General features: G+C 46.1%; 2 pseudogenes across 2 annotated transcripts in view; one reads left to right on the top strand and one right to left on the bottom strand.

Annotated features, from left to right (window-relative positions):
• Nucleotides 1-259: 259 nt before the first annotated feature.
• Nucleotides 260-4,382, bottom strand: LOC311624775 (armadillo repeat-containing protein 10-like; annotated as a pseudogene). Its single transcript has 3 exons — nt 4,354-4,382; nt 3,225-3,336; nt 260-805 (listed from the first exon to the last, which is right to left on the bottom strand). The product of its transcript is annotated as an armadillo repeat-containing protein 10-like (transcript).
• A 7,796-nt stretch (nt 4,383-12,178) lies between these two features.
• LOC311624774 (glyceraldehyde-3-phosphate dehydrogenase-like) overlaps nt 12,179-20,306 on the top strand; it is a 55,417-nt pseudogene continuing 47,289 nt past the window's right edge. The window contains exon 1 of the transcript in view: nt 12,179-13,165. The product of the transcript in view is annotated as a glyceraldehyde-3-phosphate dehydrogenase-like (transcript). The remainder of the gene's footprint in view (nt 13,166-20,306) is intronic.

Genomic DNA, 20,306 nt, shown 5'->3' with positions numbered 1-20,306 from the left:
ATGAAGTAGCTCAGCAAATAGCAAAAAGAAAAAGAAAACAAGTGTTCCAGAACAAGCTGTTGTATTCACTTAATATTAATAAAATTGTCCAAAATAACCCAGAAGACCATGGCAAGTTACAGTTATGTAAATGTTGAAATCTGATATTTCACTTTGAAATTCAGCAGCCGAGAGAATCTCTTTGTAAAGAAGATGAAAAAGAAATGTGCATGCATTACTTCCAAACTGCATTACTCTTTGGAAATATACAACCTACCAGTTAGAGTTTGGGTATGATTGTTACCTTTGCCTTCATGTCCGCGTCATGGTGATAACCAACACTCTCATTTCCTGGGTGCGTTCTTCTCCATATAACAGGAAAAACAGTGAACTTTAGTGACAGTAGGCTGAATAGCTAAATGGCCTTCCTTTTTGAGGCAGTTAAAGTTATATTCTGAAACAGTGTCAGACCTCAAAGAAGAATCCCCTTTGCCACATGGCCATCCTAGAGGGAAAGGGATGAGTAACCCGCCTGGAAACCAAGTAGTCCTCTGTCCTGGCTGGATTTTCAGACACATTTAACAGCAGTTTCAAAACCTGAACCTTGGTGCCTCCATTTCCTGTAAGCAACACTTGGAACTGGCCTGTAATGTCACTGTTCAGCATGTGCTGGTGGTTGTTGGTAACTGTCATATTTGTTAACAGTCTCAGCCCGCCAGCTGCACGGGGAGTTCAGGGGACGGGAGAAGACATCCTCACAGACTTGATTGATGTGTACCTTTATCTTCATTTGCTTTCCAATGTCCACACTCAGGTGACTCAGTGCCTGATTCTATTATATTCACCAGTTTATTCTGTTCATCAGATTTTTTATTCACTTGATTTTTAGATTCACTTGTTGATAGATATGTATTTGTTGTTCATAATTTTTATCTTTACTTTTTTCTTCTCTCCTCCTCTTAAAGAATACCTTTCAGTATTTCATATAATACTGGTTTGGCAGTGATGAACTCCTTTAGCTTTTTCTTATCTGTGAAGCTCTTTATCTGACCTTCAATTCTGAATGATAGCTTTGCTGGGTAGAGTAATCTTGGTTGCAGGTTCTTGCTATTCATCACTTTGAATATTTCTTGCCACTCCCTCTGGCCTGCATAGTTTCTGTTGAGAAATCAGCTGACAGTTGTATGGATACTCCCTTGTAGTAACTAACTGTTTTTCTCTTGCTGCTTTTAAGATTCTCTATTTGTCCATTTCCTTTGGCATTTTAATTATGATATGTCTTGGTGTGGTCCTCTTTGGATTCCTCTTGTTAGGGGTTCTCTGAGCTTCTTGGACTTGTAAGTCTATTTCTTTCACCAGGTAGGGGAAGTTTTCTGACTTATATCTTTAAATAGGTTTTCAGTATCTTGCTCTTTCTCTTCTTCTGGCACCACCATAATTTGGATGTTGGTATGCTTGAAGTTGTCCCAGAGGCTCCTTACACTATCTTCATATTTTTGGATCCCTTTTTCCTTTCTGGTTGGGTGTTTTTTGCTTCTTCATATTTCAAATCTTTGACTTGATTCTTGGAATCTTCTAGTCTGCTGTTGGATCTCTGTATATTATTCTTTATTTCAGTCAATGTATGCTTAATTTTCTAATTGGTCATTTGTCATATCCTCAAGGGTCTCACTAAATTTATTGGCAGTTTCTAGACAATTCTTGAAAAACCTTATAACTGTGGTTTTGAACTGTATATCCAGTAGTTTGTTTTCCTCTATTTCTTTCATTTGTGACCTGTTTCTTTGTCTCTGTATTTTGGCTGCTTCCCTATGTTGATAGAGTGGCTTTGTGTGCTAGGTGTTCTATAGGGCCCAGTGGCTCAGCCTCCCCAGTTACCTGAGATGGACATTCTTGGTTCATCCCTTTGTGGGCTGTGTGCACAGTCTTGTTGTAGTTAAGTCTTCATTGTTGTTGGTATGACTGGGAGGAATTAACCTCCAGGCCAATTGGCTGTGAGAATCAGCTGTGTCTGTGATGGGAGAACTTCTGTGCTGGAGACACCCCCATGGGGCAAGACTTGCTTTAGTGGGGCTTTGGTGCTCACTGAGTCTGCCCCCTGAGTGTGTCCTTTATGGATCTGAGGAGTTGTAATATGGATGGTCCCACTCTGACCACTGGGTACACTGGCTCTTGGATCTCTTAGGAGGTGCTAATTTAGTCTTTGCCTGAGGCCACCCAGCAGGAACTACGGAGAGATGGAGAGATGTGCAGATTCCTCTTCTTTGTTTGGGGTTTGGAGGTGCCCAGATGAGGCCCAGCTGTGAAGCAATACAAGCTGCTGTGGGGCCTTGGGCCTTCTTTTAAAAGCTCTGGAGCTCTCTGACCCAGCTGCAGTTTGTTAGGTAATTTTAGATTGCAAAGGGCCAGGTTATTCATATGCAAAAGCCTCTGAACACAGCTTGGTGAGTGGGGTCTCAAAGAATCCACAGGGCAGAGCAAAGAGCAATGGCTGATCCTCAGTCCTGCCCTTAGAGGCCCAGGTCTCAGTGTCCCTTGGTAATCGCTGTAAGCACCTCTGAGAGAAAGCCGCACTTGAGTTCTGCCCGTTGCCAGATAGTCCAGTATCTCCCCATATGAGTCTGGGTCCCCAGAGTATCACCCAAAACTGGAGTTCAGAGCAGTTGTGAGCTTGTGTCTCCCTCCTGATGGAAAAAGACAACCATGTACTCAGTTGCCAGCCCATTCCACGTGTGCGTGCCTCTGTACCTCTGCCTTTACTTCCTCTGAGTCTCAGTGTGCTTTTCTCTTTCCTTCTAGTTATAGAATTTCCACTCAGCCAGCCTTCCTGTGGTTCTGGATGATGTTCATTTTGTCTTTTAGTTGTAGCTTTGAAGTGGTTGTGCAAGGCAGCAATTTCAGGTGATTTCCTATGCCACCATCTTGGTTTCTCTCCTGAATGTCTTTCTTAGTCTGACTCAGTGCCTTTATATATATATATATATATATATATATATATATATATATATATATATATATATATATATATATTATTTTATTGATTTTTTACAGAGGAAGGGAGAGAGATAGAGAGCCAGAAACATCAATGAGAGAGAAACATCGACCAGCTGCCTCTTGCACACCCCCCACCGGGGATGTGCCCGCAACCAATGTACATGCCCCTGACCGGAATCGAACCCGGGACCTTTCAGTCCGCAGACTGACGCTCTACCGTTGAGCCAAACCGGTTTCAGCTGACTCAGTGCCTTTAAGTCCTTCTCTTTATTACTGTGATTGGGATCGCCAATTTTGCTTCCAACAATGGGAATACCATCCAATTCACAAAGAATGATGTGCTTAGCTGAAGAGCCCGCATAGCTACCCAGAGTGACCAAAGCTTGTTCAATAATTATTAGATATTCGGTTGGCTCAAGCTGATGAAGCAGTTCCTGAAATGGATCAGCATCTATTATAGGACATTATCATATGAACCATTGGTTAAGTCTTCTGAGGATTGGGCATGATGTAGCCGTAGCCCTTGGCCCCAGTCAGCCAGTAAATGCAATAGCAGGCGTGGCCCGAGGACCAGGCCCACCGCTACCCACCCGCATCCAGGTGCTGCTAAGTCGCTGAGGCTGGGGCCCATGCAGGTGTTTGCTAAGGAAGTGGGTTCCACAGCCACCTGAGCTGGAGCAGAACCCTACATTTTTGAATATTTAATTTTCTCAACTATAAGTGAAATAAAAAAGACTTGCCTGGCAGAATTGCTGTTAGGGCTAAAGGGAATAATATAGCCAAAGACACTGGTGTGTGTTAAGTAAGTATATTATGCAGGTGCAGGAACTGAGGCCTTGGGCCCTAGAGAGAGGTGCTCAGGGAGTGTATCTAGTCCCCACACCTCCAAATTCACCATAGCCTTTGATTTGTCACTTCCTTGGCAAGTCACATCTGTGCCCTTCCCCTTCTTCAGCACAACACTTGCATCCACCCAGGTTGGCTCTGACAGGTGGGATATCCTTGTTTTCGTTACCGTTTCCCCCTACAGACTTCAGTTTTGTCTGAACAGAACAGCAGGAAAGGCAGAGAATGCCTGGGCTTCTTCCTCCTTTTCCCTCTGCCACGTGGGGCCTCAGGTCAAGCAAGGCTGCTGGTGCTGTTATCTTTTCTGCTGGAGGCGGTAGATGCAGGCCCAGGTCTGGACTAGGACTCTAACTGGTTCTCTCCACCCTGATTTTCTGGTTCCAGCAACTGGAGCCTCTGTGTTTAAATGCAACTCACTGACTCCAATGCATTTGCCCTTTGGAGCAGGAGGCCAAGGATCCTGGGCTCTCAAGCCCAATGGCAGACATAACTTTGAAGGTGGGTCACTGTGCAGTCACCTGGCTGTGATCCTACTTGGCAGCCAGCTCAGGTTCTAGGGCCATGGAGGGAGGATGACAAATGCCAGCCTTGTCCACCACCAACTTGCACATCTGCTAATTAAAGGCTCAGCCTGTTTTGGGGAGATACTGGGGCACAAGGATCTTCCAGTGGCTTCCCTTTGCTCTATTCTATATTTAACAAGAGTCAGACTGTTTGTAATCAGAGACTCATTTTCTTCTGTAATGATCGAGTGACCCTTGCCAAGATACTTAACCTTCCAGGCCTCAGTTTCCTAATCGGCAGAGCAGACCAATCCAATGGCCATACCTTCCTAATAGGGTTGTCCAGAGGATGAAATGAGAGAAAGCTTTTAAGCAGGTGGGTGGTACACACTCAGTAAGTGTCAGCTGTTAGTGCTCAGATGGTAGGCCCCTGGCTAGGCTGGCCCCATTCACCTCGCTGACTTCATTTCTTCGCCTCCCCCAATTGCTGCAGCCACATTGGCCCTGTTGCCCTTCCTGATGCACAACAGGCATGTGCCCTCTTGGGCTCCTTCTGAGAGATGTTCCCCAGGTCTATGCAAGGCAGGCCCACCTTCCATCCACAGGTCAGAGGTTACCTCTTCCAGGAGGCTCCTGACCACCCCTTGCCCTGCCACTTTCTTGTGATCCTGTTTTGTTTTATTTTCATTTTTATTTCTCTCATGACATGCTTGAAATTATTTGATGTATTTCTCTCTCTGCTTGTGCATTTTCTGATCCACCCAGCAAAGTAAATCTTGATCTTTAGGAAACCTATCTTTTTAGGAAACCCCGAGTGCCTAAAATAGCACTGGCATGCAGTAAGTGGTCAATAAGTGACTGCAGAGTGAATGAATAAGCTGCATGGAAGTTGGCTTAAGTCATACAGTAAATACTGATGTTGGTTGAGCGGCTATTACTTGCCTGGTGCTCTGAGCAGAGCTGTGCATATTTTTCTCCTCTTATTTCTACAACAGCCCTTCATGGTAGGTAACCTGTTGACTTGGTCCCACAGATGGGGTGACAGTTCAGAGAGCTTAACTTCTCCAAGGTCACACAACTACTGAAAAACGTAGCTCAAAAAGGCTCAAGTCTGGGGGGTCCTGGTCTTTCCTTGGCCCTCATAGGAATGGGGTCCTGGAGCTTTGAAGGAAGCAGAGAAGAGAGTGTGCAGATCCCCATGAGAATGATGGTGCTGATGTGTCTTGTTTAACCCGTTAACTGCCACACGTCCAAAACAGAAGCCATTCCCACATGCCACGATATTTTGAATTTAATTGCATCTATAGAAGTTTATTGTACAAAGGGTTAAAGCACACCTTTAGTCATTACCGATCACATTAACATCCTAAATTGAGTGTGAGCCTTCAGCTTTGTCCCCTCCCCGAGGCAGAGGGGCAGGGTAGGAAGGATGGACATTTAAAATGTTTATTTATTTATTTTTTAAATACATTTTATTGATTTTTTTACAGAGAGGAAGGAAGAGGGATAGAGAGTTAGAATCACCGATGAGAGAGAAATATCAATTAGCTGCCTCCTGCACACCCCCTACTGGGGATGTGCCCGCAACCAAGGTACATGCCCTTGACCGGAATCGAACCTGAGACCTTTCAGTACCCAGGCCGACGCTCTATCCACTGAGCCAAACCGGTTTTGGCTTATTTATTTTTAAAAAGTATTTTTATTGATTTCAGAGAGGAAGGGAGAGGTAGATAGAAACATCAATGATGAGAGAGAATCATTGATCAGCTGCCTCCTGCAAGCCCCCAGTGGGGATCAAGCCACAATCCAGGCATGTGCCCTGACCAGGAATCAAACATGACCTTCTCATTCATATGTTATTGCATTCATATGTTACTGAACCACACCAATGGGATAAAACTTTTATTTATCGATTGATTTTTTTTTTTACAAAGAGAGAGACAGGGAGAAACATCGATTTGTTTCACTTATTTATGCATTCATTGGTGGTATTGAATCCACAACTTTGGTGTGTTGGGATGACATTCTAACCAACTGAGCTACTGGCCAGGGCTGGTAGGCTGGCTATTTCTGTCCTATTTCACAGGCAGGGAAACAGGGGCCCCAGCTCTCAACCATCTATCTGTGTGTGGGATGTCTCCTTGAGAAAGGTCTTGGCTGAGACCCTACTCCTCTGAGTTACCTGCCTGGACTCGTCTCGGTGAGCTGTTCCTCCTAATGTCACACTGCCCGCACGTCTCCCACCCTAGCACTTGCCCCGGCATGTCACAGTTGCTCATCGCATTGCCTCTCTCTCCTGTTAGATCGGTGCTGTCCCAAGCAGAGGCCACTAGGCCCGAGGCAGTTTTTCTCCCTCCCTCAGGGGACATTTGGCAATGTCTGGAGACATTTGTGGTTGTCACAGTGGAGGATGGGGATACTGGGTACGTGCCAGGTGAACAGGAGTCTGACTGTGTCTGTCTGGGTTTGCTAATAATTGCACATGCAACACTGAGTGGAGGCTTGACACAGACTGGGTGCTGCAGGCAGGGTCCACACACCCAGGAGCTGGCCTGGTGGGACCCTTAGCACCCGCTGGTGAGCCCACAGTTCTCCCCCAAGTTCAGTATATAAGGCAGTGGCCAGGGAGATTTCCTTCCTTCTGGGAGATGCCCATTGTCCCCTGACTCCCTGACCAGGCCCCCAGGTCTGGGTCTTCCTGCTGGGCCTCCTCCCACTCTCCCTTGGCCGAGAGTGATCACACAGTCACGTACTCCCTTGTTTGGCACTTCTCCACTTGCAGCCTGCCCTTCTGGTCCTCAGCAGCAGTGAGGTGCAGGCAGATTTAAAATCTGGTTGTCTGCGCCAGGACTCTACCGGACGTACTAGTAAAGGCAGACAAAGGCAAGCAGTCGCAGGCTTTCTGTGACTTTAATTATCCTGAGCGCATGGCTTGCTTGACCCCGGAGGAAAGCAGGACGAGCTCCAGAACACATATTTGGAAACCTCCATCCTGTCCTGACAATGGGTTTCTGAGAATAGGATGAATTCTTCATCATTACACAACAGAGATGATTGAGCAAGTGTCCGCCACGGCCAGCGCCAGCTGGATTCGACCACAGTTTGTCCCTGAGATTCAAAACAGCCCTCGAAAGGTTTATGGACTGGCTGGGCATGGTTTTGAGGGCAGGATCTGTTCTAGGTGGCACTGAGAGAGGATGTCAGAGGGACATATTTTAATTATGAACCTGGCCTCTAATTCCCAAGGTAGCTATGCAATTGTCAATACCGAGCAGCCTGGCTGAGAAATTGGAATTTACAGACACCAATGACTGGCTTGTTTTAGTGTAAAGGTTCCTGGAATGATCCACACACACGCCCCCCCCCCCCCCCCCTTAAAAAAATATGGCTGTATCCTAGCTGGTTTGGCTAAGTGGATAGAACATCGGCCTGCAGACTGAAGGTTTGATTCTGGTCAAGGGCACATGCCTGTGTTGCAGGCTTGATCCACAGTAGGGAGCGTGCAGGAAGCAGCCAGTTAATGATTTTCTCTTGTCATTGATTTCTCTCTCTCTCTCCCTTCTTCTCTGAAATCAATAAAAAAAAAGAATTAAAAAAATATGGCTGTGACAGTAACAGGTTTATTGTTCTCAAATTGCAAACTGTAGGAAAACACACACACACACACACACAAAAAAAACCAAACCCAGAATCTCATCAGGCAGTGATTATCACTGCCCACATTCCCCCCCTAAGCTTCTTTTGTCCTACTTAAACTTTAGTGTGTGTGGTATTTTACAGTATTGCTATCAAACAGTCCTTGCCATTTTAAATCTTTTTAAAATTTATATCTAGAATATTTTGTTGTCTCATTCAGTATTCGACATCACGGTAATGGATTGCATAGCTCTTCACTAGGAAAGCAGACCAGCTTCTTGAAACAATTCTCCATCGTTGAATATTTAGGCCGATTCCAACTTTCTGCTATTGTAAAAAACTCTACAGTGGATGTCCTTGTACATGAGTCTTTGCACACATCTCTGTTTATTTCCTTAGGGTGAATTCCTAGAAGTACAATGACTGGTGTGATGGGTCACACATAGACATTTGGTAAGTACTGTCGTCGTCGTCGTTGTCTGCAAAGTCTATGACAACACTTCCAACGGAATGTGCTGTCTTCTCTCCCTTGCCCTCCCCACCTCTCCAGTCCTGGCACCGACCAATTGAAACAAGAAAAACAAGCAAAAAGTAAGTCATTCTCACTCCTGGAGAAAAGCACTCTGGCGTTTGGTGCATGTTTTTTCCGGATTGCTTTCCGTGCACATGTGCCCATGTACATGTGTGTTTTTGTAGAACTGGAATGCTGTGTACATACATATTGCCTTGTGCCCTGATCTTTAAATTGACTGCATGCTGGCATCTTCTGTGAAGCATCGTTCTCCTCTGAGGCTCCAGCCTGTTCTGTCGAATGTCTGTGCTGGAGTAGACCTCCTTACGGCCGAACTCCTGAGCACCGAGCATAGAGGCTGCTTCCAATTTATCCCCTATAAACGGCCTGGGAACACATCTCCTTCCTTATACATAGTTCCTAAAGAGTTCCTTCCAAGTGAAGGTGCTGGAACAAAATCACACGTTTCTAAGGAGTTTAATATGTGTGACAAGATTCGGAAAAGCAGAGTCCTTTATGCCCCCCAGTAGTCTGTGGGTTGCGGTCTCTCCCCATCTTGCTGATGCGTGTTTCCGTTCTTTTTAATATTGCTGCTCTGAGAGGAATGAGAGATGACCTCACTGTAGCTTTCACTCAGTTGGTTTGATTGCTGATGATTTAAGCATTTGTCCCCAGTGGGCTGCCCGTTGGTGTCTCCACTGCTGTGATTTGTCTCTCACTTTTCTGCATGGCTCTGGGTGAGCTGTGTGAGCTTTAAGAGTCTTAATACGTTGTCATCAATGTTGGAAATTTCTTTCCTAGTTGTCTTGTGTCTTTTAATTGAATCCGCTGTGGGTGTCGATGTACAGGAATTTTTCATGTTCATGTTCAACCATGTCTTTTCCTTTGTGGTATCTGACCTCACAAGCTTAGAAAGGCCTTCGGTGGGCATGATCTGAGGGCTCATTGCTGCCGTGGACAGCTGGACAGATGTCCAGTGAACTCAGTGGCACTGCATGTGTAGGGTGGACAAAGTGTCCTTTCAGCTTTGGAGTGGGCAATACACTCTAGGTGGCCAAGAGCCCTCTGACTTCTCCTGATTTTTATTCTTTTTGCACAGCAGAAAGAGCCCTGGGCAGGGACTCGGGACTGCAACTTCCGCCCCACTGTGCACTCACAGTGGAGCCTCAGTTTCCTCATTTATAAAGTGAAGGAATGAAGAGGATCCTTCCCTCTCACCGCTACCTGCTCATGACCTATGACTTTAAATAGGACCCTAAAAATCACTCTCTATTCAATCCTCTGTAGGCGCATAAGACCAGACACTCCAAAGAAAAACAAAAAGACTCATCCATATAAACATTAAAAATTCTAGGACGTCAAAAAACACCACAAGTACAATTAAAAGACAAAGAATAAACTAGGAAAAATACTTTAAGCAATTAACTCATTAAACCTCCCCATCCAGTCAAGGGACAGATAATTCCTGGACACCCTCCCTCAGAGGCTGGGGTGGGAAAGAAGCCCCGAGGGTACTGAGCAAGGCCCAGGGAGGTGCTCAGTCCAGGCTTTTAATCCTCTGAATGAGAGAGTGAATGAGTGAGTGAGTGAATGAGTGAATGAGCGAATGAATGAATGGAGGCTAAGCCTGCGTCCTAGGTGGTGGGGCCTTCCTTTAAACTAGGAGGCAGTACCTGACCCCGGAAAAGAAGTGGTTCCGTTGTTTACTGTGGCTTGTTCACTGCCAAGCCTCCCCCTTCCTCTGAGCTCATCCGTCAAATGGGTTGAGAAATGTTGACTCTCCTGCCTCCTGCCTGCTCCCTCTGAAGGGGTCAGTGGGATGAATCAGAGCCCAGGTATTTTGGCTGAGACATTGTTTTGACACTAGGAAGATTAAACAGACAGTTTATTTATGTTATTCTCATCTTTGCACCCGCATCTCCAGAAGAGCTTTGTTCCTAGGTGCAGACAAGAAAGGAACTTTGTGCAAAGTCAGAAACTGTCATGAGAAGGAAACGAGGGTTTCTTTGTGGTGGAAGAAAATGTGGGCATCTTTGAGCTTTTATTTTCTCACAGGATTTCATGTCACTTTACAGTTTCTTCCCTGCTCTGAGTGGCCTGGAATGTCTATTGAACTCAAGTTGCAGCATGAAAGATTGTGTTAGACATCGAGAGGGACTTTCTGGTTAATGAGCTTGTGTAGGCAGAGGAAGGGAGCAAAAGAGGACAGTCCTACAAACTCCTTCCCTGTGAGTGAGAGGTAATTTGCTGGAGACACGAGCGCCTTCAGAAGAAACCCTCGTGCCGTGTTCTCAGAGGTCTGAGAAGCTGCGAGGGAAGCAAAGCACAGCCTATCAGAAGGATCCTGAGAGAAAATGTTATACTTCCCTCACATTTCACAGGTGGACACACTGAGGCAGGATACACAACAACTATTTACCCAGGACTTCCCGTGTGCCAGGTTTGTTCTGAGCACTGGGCGGTCAGCAGTGAGACAGATGGCTAGCAAACAAGGTCATGAACATAGCATGAAATGTCAGGGGGCACTGGTCTGGGTCGGGACAGGAAATGCTGGGGGAGGAGAGAGTGGGAGGTGCTTTGAGGTAGGGTCATGAAAGATGCAGTGACTCACCAGGGTCACATGAGATACACTCAGAGTCTGGTTTCCTGACCCTTAGTCAAGGGTTCCTCCAGGGTGTTTTGGATGCAAGTAACAGAAAACCCAACTCAAAAAGGCTCATGCCAAAAGAAGGGTTATTGGCTGAAAATTCTGATGTTAGATCCTATTTCAGGATTGTTTTTATTCAGGTTCTCAAGCCCTGCCCCATCTCCATGTGCCTGCCTCTCCCATGGGGTTTAAATTCTCAGGCTCCCAGCAAGATGACCACCCAGCTCTCCAGGCCCCCGCCCTCCGAGAGTCCAGCTCAGCAGGGTAGAGCTGCTCCTTCCCCAGAAACTTGAACGAAAGCCCTAGGCCTGACTCCCTGGCCAAATTTGGGATGTGACCCCATTTCTGAACTAATCACAGTGGCTTGGGGAATGTCCAGCACCTATGGCCAGGTGGAGGAGGCCCACCCTGAAGTGCTGGACTGGGAGAAGGGAGGGGACACTCCCAGGTGAATTCTGAGCCCTGTTGGCAGAAGAAGGAATATGGATTCAGGCTGGCCCAGACCCAGCTGTGACAATAACATCTCCCCACTTCTCTGTTCTCTGTCCCCATCAGCTCCTCCCCCAGACTTTACTGGGCACCTTCTGTGAGTTCCATCTCTGTTTCCCACAGAGCAAAGACTTCAAGATTGAAGAGGGTTGCTTCTAATCCTCAAGGATCTTATAATCTTCTCAAGGAAACGAATCCTTCGCCCTTAATTTCATTTTGTCCTTTTGTGGTTTGCTAATGACATGAATTTTCTGTCCACAAAAGGAAGGATGTCCGTGGGCTGGAGGAGTCCAGGCGGGCGCCCAGTGCCTGTCAAAGGGTGGGCTGTACCAGGAAGGTTGACAGAGTAAATTGTATAGTTCTTGTACCCTGGGTGGTTTCCAAGATTATAAGGTAGGATAAGGCAAGAGTGTAATTTAGTAGTCAGGTATTTATTCCAAATTTGTCTTAGAAACAAATATATTCTTAACTTATCAGACTTGGGTAATACTGCTGGGGATGAAGCTAAAATGAAAAAATAAAAAGAAGGGGCTCTCTGCTTCTGTTCGTCAGACAACCGCTCTTCCTGTGCAGTGCCAGCCACAACCCTGAGACACGATGGTGAAGGTCGGTGTGAACAGAATGGGTCGCATTGGGTACCTGGCAAAGAGGATATTGTTGCCATCAACTACTCCTTCATTGACCTCAACTACATGGTCTGCATGTTCCAGTATGAGTCTACTCCTGGCAAGCTCAAAGGCACAGTCAAGGCAGAGAATGGGAAGCTTGTCATCAATGGAAAGTCCATCTCCATTTTCTAGGAGCAAGATCCCGCCAACATCAAATGGGGTGATGCTGGTGCTGAGTACGTGGTAGAGTCGATCTGTGTCTTCACTACCATGGAAAAGGCCGGGGCTCACTTGAAGGATGGAGCCAAGAGGGTCCTCATCTCTGGCCCTTCTGCTGATGCCCCCATGTTTGTGATGGGTTGAACCATGACAAGTATTACCACTCCCTCAAGATTGTCAGTACTGCCTCATGTACCACCAACTGCTTAGCCCTCCTGGCTAACATCATCCATGACAATTTTGGCATCATGGAAGGAGTCATGACCACAGTTCATGCCATCACCACCACAGAGAAGACCGTGGATGGCCCCTCTGGGAAGCTGTGGCATGATTGCCAAGAGGCTACCCAGAACATCATCCCTGCTTCTGCTGGCACTGCCAAGGCTGTGGGCAAGGCCTTCCCTGAGCTGAACGGGAAGCTCACTGGCATTGCCTCTGTGTCCCTACTCCTGATGTGTTGGTTGTGGATCTGACCTGCTGCCTGGAAAACGTTGCCAAATACGATGCCATCAAGAAGGTAGTGAAGCAGGCATCAGAGGGCCCCCTCAAGGGCATCCTGGTCTATACTGAGGACCAGGCTGTCTCCTGAGACTTTATAGTGACACACATTTCTCCACCTTTGATGCTGGGGCTGGCATTGCTCAATGACCACTTTGTCAAGCTCGTTTCCTGGTCCGACAATGAATTTGGCTACTGCAACAGGGTGGCCCCATGGCCACATGGCCTCCAACGAGTAAGAACCCCCTGGACCACCAGTCCCAGCAAGAGGAAGAGAGGCCCTCAGCTTCTGGGGAAGTCTTTGCTCCAAATCGATCCCCCAACACACTGAGAATCTCCTGACTTCCACAGTTTCCATCCCACACCCCTGAGGAAGGGCAAGAACTTTGGGAACCCTATCTTGTCATGTACTATTAAAGTTCACTGTACCCAGCCAAAATAAATAAATAAATAAATAAATAAATAAATAAATAAATAAATAAATAAATAAAAAGAAGGTGGAGGAGACAATTTAAAGAAAGATCATAAATACATAATCCCAACCCTCCCCCACCCTGTCCACACTACCACAGGTAGTTTGCAGAAATAGCAAAAATATAGGTATGAGAATGAGTAAGATTTGGGAAATGCTGATCTGGAGATTGGATTCTGGGATTAGATAGACTAGATTCCAACATCAGACCCACCATGCATCTGCAATGAAACTGGGCAAGTTGACTCACCTTTCTAGGTCTTAGTTTTCTTACCTATAAAATGGGTTGATGGGCTGAGACTGAGACCAACTTTGTAGGGGATTTTGAGGAATCCTAGAGATCGATAATGTATGGAAACACTAGGGTGCCCTCTAATGTAAGTGATAGTTATTCTGTAGCTACTAATAATCTGTATTAATATCCAGGGGAATAGAAGAAAAGATGGGAGAGAGAAACCAAGATGGTGGCGTAGATAAACATCTGGTCTGCCGCTCGCACAACAATTTTAATAATTAAAACTAATATAAAGGACATCTATCAACCAAAACCATGGGAAGGCTGGCTGAAAGAGAGGAGGGCGCAAGAGCTGAAAAGCTGAGGAGCCTAGGTAGGGAGGCACAAGAATCCGGCTGGAGGCGAATCAGGCTGGTGGCGGCGACTGGGCACCGGCGCAGCTTTTCTTTTCAACCCAAAGGAAACAAGCTCCCTATCACTTTGAAATCCAGTTTCTGGGATCAAGTGGGGGCCCAGACGCCTACGGGGAGAAGCTGGTCTGTTGGCCATCCGTCCGAAGTGAGGGCGACTCTTGCAGAGGTGTGCGAAGTAATCATTGTTTACTGCACTGGATCTCAGGGAAGCGGGGACTTGGAAACACGGAAGGGCAGACATCGCTGTTAGCCCACGCCCAATCTAGTGACGTCCTGAGACCCTGCCCCACCCTGAGGCCCCGCCCTGCCCTGAGACCCTGACCCACATTGAGGCCCCGCCCACACATTCTACAGACCCTCCCAGGCACCACACAGCTGCTTTTACATATGAATGGCTTGTATCAAGGCAGCTTAACCATATATAAACTGCAACTCCAGAAAAAAACAAACAAACAAACAAAAAAAACATGCCAAGTCCCAAGCAAACAGGAAAAACTGTAGTTCTTGCTGTAGCTCTTGCAGGGCGACTTCAGACAGTAGCTGAATTGAATCCCATTGGAGATCCAGAAGCCAGTGTTCCTAGTGGTCAATTTCAACCACTCACACCCATAAGTGATGCATTCCGGATACAGACTCAGTGAGCACCACAGCCCCACTGAAACTAACCGAGTCTCCAGAGCAGCAACCACCCCAGGTGATTGGGGAAGCTGATAGGTCACCAAATACACAAAGCCACTCCATCAACACAGGGAGGAGACACAGAAACATGTCATGAATGGGAGACATGGAGGAAAGCATACTACTGGACGACACAGAGTTCAGAATCATATTTATAAGATTACTCAAGAATCTTCTAAAAACTTGCCGAGACCGGTTTGGCTCAGTGGATAGAGCGTCGGCTTGGGGACTGAAGGGTCCCGGGTTCGATTCCGGTCAAGGGCATGTACCTTGGTTGCGGGCATATCCCCAGTAGGGGGTGTGCAAGAGGCAGCTGATCGATGACTCTCTCTCATCGATGTTTCTAACTCTCTATCTCTCTCCCTTCCTCTCTGTAAAAAATCAATAAAATATATTTTTAAAAAAAGAAAAAAAGGAATCTTCTAAAAACCTTTGAGAAACTTGATGAGACCTCCAAGAAGCTTGGTGAGACCTTCAAGGACCTTAAAGAGAATACCAAAAAAAAAAAAAAAAAAAAAAAATGGAAAAGGACCAGTCAGAAATTAAGCATACGTTGTCTGAAATAAAAAAAATATACAGAAACTCGCCGGGACCGGTTTGGCTCAGTGGATAGAGCGTCGGCCTGCGGACTGAAAGGTCCCAGGTTCGATTCCGGGCAAGGGCATGTACCTTGGTTGCGGGCACATCCCCAGTAGGGGGTGTGCAAGAGGCAGCCAATCGATGATTCTCTCTCATCGATGTTTCTAACTCTCTATCCCTCTCTCTTCCTCTCTGTGAAAAATCAATAAAATATATTAAAAATATATATATATACAGAAACTCAACTATAGCTCAACGTACCCCAAGAATCAAACCAAAGATCTGGAATATAAGGAAGAAAAAAATCACCCAACCAGAGAGGCAGAAAGAAAGAAGAATCCAAAAGTGTGAGGATAGTGTAAGAAGCCTCCGGGACTGCTTAAAACGTACCAACATCCAGATTTTTGGGGTGCCAGAGGAGAGTGAGCAGGATATTGAAGGACTATTGAAAGAAATAATGATAGAAAACTTTTTCTACCTGGTAAAAGAAATAAACTTACAAGTTCAGAAAGCATACAGAACCCCAAACAAGAGGAATCCAATGAGGGACATACCAAGAAACATCATAATTAAAATGCCAAGGGTAAAAGACAAAGAGAGAATCTTACAAGCAGCAAGAGAAAAACAGCTAGTTACCTACAAGGGAGTACCCATACGACTGTCAGCTGATTTCTCAACAGAAACTATGCAGGCCAGAAGGGAGGGGCAAGAAATATTCAAAATGATGAACAACAAGAACCTACAACCAAGATTACTCTACCCAGCAAAGCTATCATTCAGAATTGAAGGGCAGATAAAGAGCTTCATAGACAAGAAAAAGTTAAAGGAGTTCATCAACTCCAAACCAGGACTACATGAAATTCTGAAGGGTATTATTTAAGGAGAGGAAGAAGAAGAAAAGTAAAGGTAAAAATTATGAACAACAAAAAGATATAAAATACATACCTACCAACAAGTGAATCTAAAAATCAAGTGAATAAAAAATCTGAAGAACAAAATGGACTGGAGAACATAATAGAAACAGAGACATAGAAAGGGATTGGACTAACAATTCTCAGGGGGAAGGGAGTCTGAGGGGTGAGGGGTGAGGGAAGAGATTGGACAAAAATCTTACACCTATGGATGAAGACAGGGGTGGGGGTAAGGGCATGGGGTGGAGTTGGGAATCAGGTGGAGAGGAGCTATGGGGGAAGAGAGGGGAAAGAGGAACACCTGTAATAATCTGAACAATAAAGATTTATTATAAAAGAAGAAGAAGAAGAAGAAGAAGAAGAAGAAGAAGAAGAAGAAGAAGAAGAAGAAGAGAAGGAAGGAAAGAAGGAAGGAAGGAAGGAAGGAAGGAAGGAAGAAAGGAAGGAAGGAAGGAAGGAAGGAAGGAAGGAAGGAAGGAAGGAAGGAAGGAAAGAAAGAAGAAAAGAAGGTCTGGGCACAGTGAGAGCCAAGGCCCAGAGTGGGGCTGACGTGGATGGTGGGGTACAGCAGGGATGATATTGGAACCTGGAGTGGAGGATGTGCAATTTGAAAAGAAATTGCAAAGGTGAACAAGGCTCCTTTGGAGGCTGGGACTCCCTGCTTCCCACCAAATCTCTCTTTGCTCCCCACTGACCCCACTCCCACAACTGCTGTCCCCGCTCTACCTCACTGAGAGCCAGAGTGTCTGTGCAGACAGATGCCAGAGAACTGGGGTTGTGCTCCACGGAGTTCATCTGTGTTGTTTATCTTTTAAACATCATTAACCACAAATTAGCTGATTCTTTTGTGGCTATAAATTAATAGATTCCATTAGTAAACAGTCAATTACAGGATGATTACTTTTCCCCTCGAACCTCAAGCGTTTGTATAGCTATTTGAGAGTGTTTGTTTCTGTCCTCTTCCCACTCCGTGTCCTTTCTGGATTCTTGGTTCACTGGTCCGGATCTTCCAAATGGACTGGGAGGCTGAGGGGGTGGGTGCGTGGGCTCCCTCTCTAATGAGGTTGTAAGCAGCCTGTTGTTTGTTTTGCAGAAACAAACTGATGGACCAGAGGTTTGTTTTAAGAGAATTTCTATTTCAAACAACAAAACCCAATAGCCAGTGTCCGTCTCCTTTTAGCCTTGTATATGCCATCAACATCCTATTTGCGTTTTCTTCCCTATCTTTCCTGCTTCTGGGACCTCATCCTGGTAAACACCCGAAAATTGTTTTTTTTTTCAAGCTCTCCTTCCCTCCCACTATTCATTCATCCCAGCACCCATCTATCCATCCATCCTATCTGGACTCTACCTAGATACATCCTTCTATCCTTGGCTGGAGTAGTGCCCCACTGTATCCACTGGCCAAGTTTTAAAGCATCCAGGTAGTAAGATGGGATTAGTCCTTGGAATCCATAGCCATAAACCTACTCCTGGGATAGCAAACATGGTACCTTAGGGGCCGGGCAGGTAACTTAAATAACTAAAAGCAAAAGAACGTCTCAGGCCTTCAGTGAGCTGTGGGGTTCTAGCCATTCCTCTGGCTTTCTAATTAAAATTGAAAACGAAATGCAGCATCTTCCAACTAGTGGTTCTTAACCAGGGGCAGGTGTGTTCGATATTAGACAGTGTCTGAGGGATCACTTCTGTCCCCGCCACCACTGGCGGCCAGGCCAAATGGCCCTGTTGTTCTCTCCTCCGCAACTACGGTAACATTCTCCTTGGTCCTCTAGTGTCTCCCTTGAAGCCTCTCAATCAATTCGCATAACCTGCTGGAGAGAGAGTTTATAGAAAGCAAATCTAGCCTACTTTTGCTTCTTCGTCTAAAATCCTTTTGGATGGTTACAGTTGTCCCTGGCAATGTCCCAGCCACTCACCATAAGGTCCGTCTGCTCCTCCAGGCTCATGCCCATCCACTCTCCTCCTCCTTCCCTAAGCTTCAGCCATATCCTGACCTCTGGATTCCTCCAGTGGACGATCCCACCCCAGAACTTTTGCACTTGCTGTTTCTTCATCCTGGACACCCTTCTTGCCACTCTTGGCTTGGTTAACACTCACCTTTGAGACCTGTTTCAATTATTAATGCTTTTGACTGCAAGTTATAATGGTCTCAACAAAACAGGCATATTTTAATCATGTAGCAAGAAGTCTGGAGGCAGCTGGTTTCTAGGTATTGATTCTGTGACTCAGGGCTGGTATCTCTGGGATGATCTTGGCCTTTCCTTGGTGTCACAGAATGGCTGCCTCAGCTCTAGACATCTCATCCCCATTTAAGGCAGGAAGAAGTAGGGCAGTGGAGCCAACAGACTTCAGCTTGCATCTCATTAGTCACAATTGTCCCACAGTAGCCCCAGCTGCAATGGAGGCTGAGAATGTAAGTATTTCACTCTTGCAGCTTTGATAGAGGGAGTAACTAAGGAGAAAGAGGTTGGGAATGCTGTCTGTAACGTGTTGGCTTAAATGTCACTTCTTCCTAGAAGCCTCTCCTGATTCCCTAGACCAGGTCAGACACTCCCATTATATGCTTTCCTATCACCCTGTACCTCTCCTTCTTACTCTTACCACAATTGGTTTATTGATTTACTTGTATAATTGATTGGCAGGCATCTGATTCTTTCAAGCTTAGTGAGTTCTCTCCTGTTTCTCCAGCTTCTAAGCGGGTGACTGGTACACAGTAGGACCTCAATAACTATTCAGTGACTCACTGCTGTCAAATTATTCTTCCTACATGGCAGAGGGGCCTGACTCTGTGGCCCGGACCGTTCCTGTCCTTGGGAGGATAGGCTCCTTTAGTCACCTGCTTTCCCAGCAGTGGCCAGCCCTGTTTGGCAGTCTCCTACCAGCCTGTTCCTGGAACAGGTCCATTGATATCAATTGCACCTCTGTCGGTTGCATGTTGATAAGGAGAGGAAGCTTGTACGCAGATCAGTTCTGAGATATGGCACTGGGAACCAGCCACCTGGCGGGGCGCTCCTAGGCTCTCGGAGGATGGGGGTTCCTGCCACAGAGGGCTGGGCCCTGCCCCTTCATCCCTTTTCTCCTACCCAGCTGGGACTTCCAGGTCCCCTTATTTTGCCCATGTATCGATCCAGTTATTTTACCTTGGGCCTTGTAATTTTTTCACATAAGACTAAAAGTGACATCATGAGTTCACTCTGGGCATCTTTGTGGAGTGTCTGTTAATGAGCATGACTGCAGACACAGGGTGGACAGGAAATGGTTTGAGAGACAGACACAGGCATCAGCCAGAGTCGTCAATAAATATAGAACTACTAGAGGACCAGTGCATGAAATTCATGCATTTGGGGGTGTCTCTCAAAACAGCCTGTGCCCTCTCGCAGTCTGGGAGCCCTCGGGGATGTCCAACTGCTCTGGATGCAGGAGAGGCTCCCGTCACCACTGCTGCACTTGCCAGCGGTGAGCCTGGGTTCTAGCTGAGCAGCACTCCCCCTGTGGGAGCACACTGACCACTAGTAGGCAGCTCCTGCATTGAGCGTCTGCCCCCAAGTGGTCAGTGTACATCATAATGATCAGTCGTACCCCTGTTTGGTCTATTTGCATATAAGCCTTTTATTATGTAGGATATCACAATAGAGGGACATCACCTAGGGAGGTTAGAAGAGGCTTCCTGGAAACTGTGCTGACTCAGAGAGGAAGAAAAACAGGAGTAGTCAAGTGCAGGATCCTGAGATGGGAGACGTTCCGGGTGGGCCCAGTGTAGTCTCAGGTCCTTAGAGAGACATCAGGGGACATGAGGTCAGGAAACAGAAAGTGAGAGTCAGAGAGAGTTGAAGATACTACACTGCTGACTTTAAACATGGAAGCTAAGGCCATGAGCCAAAGAATTTAGAAGCTTCTAGAAGCTTGAAAAGGCCATGAAATGTATTCTCATTTAGAGTCTCCTGAAGGAACACAGCCCTGGAGACACTCTGATTTTAGCTCAGTGAGATCTGTTTAGGATTTCTGACCTCCAGGACAATAATACATGTGTGTGGTTTTAAACCATTCTGTTTGTGGTCATTTGTTATAGCAGCAATAGGAATTTAATA

The sequence above is a fragment of the Pipistrellus hanaki genome (genome assembly GCF_964339955.1).
Source record: "Pipistrellus hanaki genome assembly, chromosome: 6".
Lineage (NCBI taxonomy): Eukaryota > Metazoa > Chordata > Mammalia > Chiroptera > Vespertilionidae > Pipistrellus > Pipistrellus hanaki.
The sequence above is the reverse complement of the archived record's forward strand: the minus strand, read 5'-3'. Positions and strand labels throughout refer to the sequence as shown.